The sequence below is a fragment of the Physeter macrocephalus genome, chromosome 3 (genome assembly GCF_002837175.3).
Source record: "Physeter macrocephalus isolate SW-GA chromosome 3, ASM283717v5, whole genome shotgun sequence".
NCBI classification, from domain to species: Eukaryota; Metazoa; Chordata; class Mammalia; order Artiodactyla; family Physeteridae; genus Physeter; species Physeter macrocephalus.
In genome coordinates this window covers 13583760-13590889 of record NC_041216.1, presented here as the reverse complement: position 1 = coordinate 13590889, position 7130 = coordinate 13583760, and the positions used below count along the sequence as shown (strand labels likewise).

General features: G+C 42.9%; 1 pseudogene; it reads left to right on the top strand.

The window, feature by feature from the left end:
- The first annotated feature begins 1760 nt into the window (after positions 1 to 1760).
- Positions 1761 to 2666, top strand: LOC102983679 (translationally-controlled tumor protein-like; annotated as a pseudogene).
- The last annotated feature ends 4464 nt before the right edge of the window (positions 2667 to 7130 follow it).

Sequence of the window (7130 nt, the reverse complement as noted above, 5' to 3'; positions counted from 1 at the left end):
AGAAAGAAAGAAAGAAAGAAAGAGAAAGAGAGAGAGAAAGAGAGAAAGAGAAAGAAAGAAAGAAAAGCCATGGGACTTTCCTGGAGGTCCAGTGGTTAAGACTCCATGCTTCCACTGCAGGGGTGCGGATTCGATCCCTGGTCAGGGAACTAGGAACCTACATGCTGCTTGCGTAGCCAAAAAAAAAAAAAAAAAAAGAAAAAAGAAAAGAAAAGCCAAGAAAAATAAATAAATAAAGTCAGGTAAAGAAGGCTGAATCTGCAAAAAATACAAAAGAGTAACCAGAGAGGTGGTGGACAAAGCAGAGAGAATGGATATTTATTGCCTTTGCCTTCCAGCATGCACTCTGTGGTAGGCAGAATAAGGCCTCCCCCTCACCCCATTTCCCTGGCTCAAAGTTGTCCATGTTCTAATTCCTGGACTCTGTGAATATGTTACCCTACATGGTAAAAGGAGCTGTGCAGATATGATTAAATTAAGGATTTTTGAACGGGGAGATTACCCTGGATTATCCAGGTGGACCCAATGAAATCACAAGGGTCCTTATATAAGGGAGGAAGGAGGGTCAGAGTCAGAGAAAGAAATGTAACAACAGAACCAGGAGCTGGAGTGATGTGGCCATAAGCCAAGGAGCTAGAAAAAGGAAGGGGAGGGATTCTCCCCTAGGAACACAACCTGCCAACACCTTGATTTTAGCCCCATGAGACCCATTTCAGACTTCTGACCTCCAGAACTATTAAGAGAATAGATTGTGTTGTGTGAAGCCACTGTGTTTGTGGTAACTTGTTACATACAGCAGGAAATCAATACATGACCCCTCTTCTTTTGACAACAGTACCCCAATTTTGCTTTGGGGAAAGCAGCTCAATTCTAAGCCTATATACTCCAGAGAAGCTAACTCTAAGCTGGGGCTCCAATGGTGGGGTAGGTGACATAGCCTAAGCCAGTCTCCCATTCCACCCCCTCCCCCCGCCAGCCATGTTGATCAATCAGGATTGGGCATATGATCTCAGCCAGCCCCATCAGAGCAAATCTCGGGATTTACGCTAGGGCTGCTGGGGGAAAGGGCCTCACTCCTCTTTGCTGAATGTGAAGGAGGAAGCACGCAGCCCTGGGAGCCACTGGCAGCCATCTCACAACCAGGGGAGAGAGACTGTCTGAGAACCGAGTCCATATGGAATAGTACAGCTGAGAGAGGGGAAAAAAAGAGTAACCGGATCCTAACACAGGGCTGCTGTTCACCTGGTACACACTGGAATGGCTGATTATTGTTGAAATATTTCTGTTGGTAAGTAAATGCTGCCCAGAACCCCCTGGGAATAGGAGTGATTTTGCCACTTCCTCCTATAGCCACCCTTCTGCAATCCCTGAACTTCCCCATGATCCAGTAACTAAAGAGTTAATGTCAGAACCAGCAGGGGACTTCCAGGACACTCCCTCTTACTGTTCTGAGGGTCAATGACAAAGCAAGGCCAGTTGTTAAATATTTTGAATGTCATTCCAGTCCTCATACTGTGGTTTGAACCCCTCTATTCAACTGGGTCCAAACATCTACTCCTGGACTATTCTGGAGTTACTGAGACAATACGTTCTTTTGACGTTGTTGTTGAAACCAGTAGAAGCCAAGGTTTCTGTCACTTGATAATCCAAAGAGATGCCACACTTTTCCAAACGCTCTCCACTCCCTGCCGTGCGCTGCTGCCCTGAGCTCCGGGCTCCTACTAAGCTAGCGCCACCGTCGTCGTCGTCTCCTTCCCATCATGATCATCTACCGGGACCTCATCAACCATGATGAGATGATCTCCGACATCTACAAGATCCGGGAGGTCACGGGGGTGGGGTGGGGTGGGGGGCTGTGTATGGAGGTGGAGGGGAAGATAGCAGGACAGAGGGTAACACTGATGACTTGCCCATTGGTGGAAATGCCTCCGCTGAAGGCCGGGAGGGCGAAAGTACCGAAAGCACAGTAATCACTGGTGTGGGTATTGTCATGAACCATCACTTGCAGGAAACCAGCTTCACAAGAGAAGCCTACAAGAAGTACATCAGGGACTTCCCTGGTGGCTCAGTGGTTAAGAATCTGCCTGCTGATGCTGGGGACAGGGGTTCAAGCACTGGACCGGGAGGATCCCACATGCCACTGAGCAACTAAGCCGGTGGGCCACAACTATTGAGCCTGCGCTCTAGAGCCCATGAGCCACAACTACTGAAGCCGACGCAACTAGAGCCTGTGCTCCACAGCAAGAGAAGCCACCGCAATGAGAAGCCCACACACCACATCGAAGAGTAGCCCCCGCTCGCCTCAACTAGAGAAAGCCCGCGCACGGCAACGAAGACCCAACGCAGCCAAAAATAAATAAATATATATATTTATTAAAGTACATCAAAGATTATATGAGGTCAATCAAAGGGAAACTTGAAAAACAGATCAGAAAGAGTAAAACCTTTACGACAGGGGCTGCAGAACAAATCAAACACATCCTTGCTAATTTCAAAAACGATCAGTTCTTTACTGGTGAAAACATGAATTCAGATGGCATGGCTGCTCTGCTGGACTACGTGAGGATGGTGTGACCGCATGTATGATTTCCTTTAAGGAAGGTTTAGGGATGGAAAAATGTGAACAAATTTGGCTGTTACTTTGGATCTATCACCTATCGTCCTAACTGGCTGGCTGCTGCTTTTCATCCACACAACACCAGGACTTAGACAAATGGGACTGATGTCATCTTGAACTCTTCATTTATTCTGACATTGTTTTATTTGGAGTAGAGGCATTGTTTTTGAGGAAAAAAAACCACGAAACATGTCATGTAAGTTGTCTAAAAAACGAAATGCATTTAAACTAAACAAAAAACAAACAAAAAAAGAGACCCCACAAACACCAGGAAATGTGAGGTCACAGAAGCCAGGCGATGAGAGTTTTAAGAAGAAAGGAATGGTTAACAGAGTCAAATGCTGCTGAGAAGTGGAAACACTGAAACCTCATAAACGTGTAAACCATCTGAGCCCAGGGCAAGTGCTCCCAGAGGTGGCTCTTCTTCCCTCTAGTCTCCTACATCTCCATCCAGAAATAGGTTAGATTTAGCTGCATGTAACAGGAAATACAAAAGAGCAGAGACTTAAACAAGAGAGAATTTTATTTCTCTCTCAAATAGAAGTGGCCCAGAGGTAGGCAATAGAGGGCAGGAATGGTACGCCACCAATATCATGGGCCCAGGCTCCTTGTATCATTCTCTTCTATCATTATGGCAAAGAGCTTCCATTTTCAAGGTCACTTCAAGGCCAAAGACGGCTATTGGAGCACTAAATTCCAGGTGAGAAGAGAAAGGAGGGACAGGGCAGAAGAGGCTCACTTAGCTGAGTCAACTCTCTTGAAGTAACTTTTCCAGAAGTCCTATCAGCTCTTTCACTTACATCTCTAAAGTAAGTCAGAAAGAGAAAGACAAGTATCATATAATATTACTTATATGTGGAATCTAGAAAAATGGTACAGATGAACTTATTTGCAAAGCAGAAATAGAGTCACAGATGTAGAAAACAAACTTATGGTTACCAAGGGGGGAAGGAGGGGTGGATGAACTGGGAGACTGAGACTGACATATACACAGTACTATATACAACATAGATAACTAATGAGAACCTACTGTATAGAGTACTGTGTATACTGCACAGGGAACTCTACTCAATACTCTGTAGTGACCTAAATGGGAAGGAAATCTAAAAAACAGTGGATATATGTATATGTATAACTGACTCACTTTGCTATACAGCAGAAACTAACACAACATTGTAAAGCAAGTATAGTCAAAAAAAAAAAAAAAAACCTGTTTTACTTACATCTCATTAGCTAGAACTTAGTCACAAGGCTGGCTCCCCAAGGCTGTAAGGAAGTATAGTCTTTAAGCTGGATGCATTGTTACCTCCAATAAAATAGGGATTCTGGGACTTCCCTGGTGGTACAGTGATTAAGAATCTGTCTGCCAATGCAGGGGACACGGGTTCGAGCACTGGTCTGGGAAGATCCCACATGCAGCAGGGCAACTAAGCCCGTGCTCCACCACTACTGAGCCTGTGCTCTAGAGCCCGCGCACCACACCACTGAGCCCACGTGCCACAACTACTGAAGCCTGTGCGCCTAGAGCCACCACACCACAACGAAGAGTAGCCCCTGCTCGCCACAACTAGAGAAAGCATGCGCAGCAATGAAGACCCAATGCAGCCAAAAATAAATAAATAAATAAATTTATTTTAAAAAAATAGGGGTTCTGTTTTGGAGTAGGGAGAGAATAGATATTAGGTAACCGGCAATATTGCCGCAATTAACTGCTCACATTCGATGACCCATGTAATGGTCCTTGACAGGTTACAAAATGGTTTTGTCTCTACTGCTTCCACCTCACCTTCTAACACATCTCTGCAGTAGTTGTCATCACCTCCATTTTTACAATTGGAGAAAATGAGGCTCAAAGATAGGCATTCAGGTACCTAAGTCCAAACAACTAGTGATGACAGAACTGGGAGACAAATCTAGATCTAACTCCAAGGCCAGGGTTCTTCCGCATTCCCCATCTTGCCTTCCTGAACAATTTTTGGCTGCTGCTGTAGTTAAAATTCATTTGTTGTGAAACATCCATAATGTTGCAGGCCTTGAGATCAAGTATTGCTATAAACAATGAAACAATGAACTGCAGAGAGCAATGATCATCTCCTCCATTTCTAGTCTCCCTCTCCCTCTCCCTAGTGCCCACAGGGTACATAATAAGCCTGTAACCTGTGGGCACTATAAGTTACTGCCCTCCCGGTACAACCCCCAGCCTGGGGCAACATCAGTGCCAGTTGAGGAGATGAGGTAGGGGTATCAGCAGTTAATCTGAGGAGAGGCGGGCTTCCTGTCATCCAAGAACAGCCAATTTGCATTCCAAGTGTCAAATCATCCTCTCCCTAGGAGAGAGAGAAGAACCAACATTTACTATATCCATTTTACAAATAAGGAAACTGAGGCTGGGGAGGTGAAGTGATTCACCCAGGATTGCACACCAGTGATGGAGCTGAGATTCAAAAGATTTGTAGCATTTGCTAATTTCGGTGGTGTAAATACTCAGTCAAGCTACCAACATGACATCTCTGAACACAGAGTTGGGAAGAGATGCTCACAGTAGACCCTCACAAGCCAGGATGACCCAGCTCTAGCACCACTGAATAGCAGACATAACATACTGTTGCATTTTTAACACATCTGCCACTCGCTAGAGTGTGAAGGCAGAGACTATCTTTTTCTGTCCCCACAGCACATGGCAGAGTGCTACCTATGATGGGCGATCATTAAACGTTGGGGAATGAAAGAAGGAAACCCATTCTCTTTTTTTTTAAATTAATTTTTATTGGAGTATATTTGATTTACAATGTGGTGTTAGTTTCTGCTGTGCAGCAAAGTGAATCAGTTATCCATATACATATATCCACTCTTTTTCAGATTCTAGTCCCATATAGGTCATTACAGAGTACTGAGTAGACTTCCCTGTGCTATACAGTAGGTTCTCATTAGTTAACTATTTTATATATAGTAGTGTATATATATCAATCCCAATCTCCCAATTTATCCCTCCCACCCCTTCCCCCCCTTGGTAACCATAAGTTTGTATTCTACATCTGTGATTCTATTTCTGTTTTGTAAATAGGTTCATTTGTGGCATATTTTTAGATTCCACATATAAACGATATCATATGATATTTATCTTTCTCTGAGTTACTTCCCTCAGTATGACAATCTATAGGTCCATCCATGTGGCTGCAGAGGGCATTATTTCATTCTTTTTTATGGCTGAGTACTATTCCATTGTGTATATACATATATATATGCCCACACCCATTTTCTTTTCACGAGGCCATGCTGCCTCAGATGGCCACACGTACCAAAAATATTACATATGTATACAATTTTACTGACTAAGCTCTTTCACACACAGTGACTCAGGCAGAGTTTGTTGACTCCATGGCCGGCAACCCCACCTTGAACATGATGGACCCGCTGTGAGAACAGCTCCTTTGGAAGTCTGAATTTCTCTCCCCTCACCTCACTTCTTCCTACCCCATCCTCTCCCCACTTTTTTCCAACTTTTGTATGTGTGTGTTAACAAAAAATTGACTATTGTAGCCATTTTTGGGGGTCATTTTGTAATTTGATTAAGTTTTGCAAAGGAATTTTATTGCTTTTTTATGGAAATTTAATCTTGATCTTCATACCTAGAATCTATTTTAATTTTTAATACTTTTAAAATTATTAATATTAGTTTACTCAATCCCTCACTTTATTTCCTGCTGTTTTGCTGCTTGGACGTTTCGGACTTTTAAATTAGTTTAGATAGTTGTTCTTCTCACTCCCAGGGGAAAACTACCTGCTCTTGTAATAATCCTCTGGCATTATTCTGATTTCTTTTAACTCAATAAGGGGTCTATTCAAAGGAAATTGAAGTCCTGACATTGAATTCTAAAACAATTCTCCTTTTGTCACTTTATCCAATTCTTTTTTTAAATTTAATTTTATTTATTTTTTTATACAGCAGGTCTTTATTAGTCATCAATTTTATACACCAGTGTATACATGTCAATCCCAATCACCCAATTCCTCACACCACCACCCCCCACCGCCGCTTTAAACCTTTGGTGTCCATATGTTTGTTCTCTACAACTGTGTCTCAATTTCTGCCCTGCAAACTGGTTCATCTGTACCATTTTTCTAGGTTCCACATATATGCGTTAATATACGATATTTGTTTTTCTCTTTCTGACTTACTTCACTCTGAATGACAGTTTCTAGATCCATCCACGTCTCTATAAATGACCCAATTTTGTTCCTTTTTATGGCTGAGTAATATTCCATTGTATATAATGTACCACGTCTTCTTTATCCATTCGCCTGTCAATGGGCATTTGGTTTGCTTCCATGACCTGGCTATTGTAAATAGTGCTGCAATGAACATTGGGGTGTATGTGTCTTTTTGAATTATGGTTTTCTCTGGGTATATGCCCAGTAGTGGGATTGCTGGATCGTATGGTAATTCTATTTTTAGTTTTTGAAGGAACCTCCATACTGTTCTCCATAGTGGCTGTATCAATTTACATTCCCA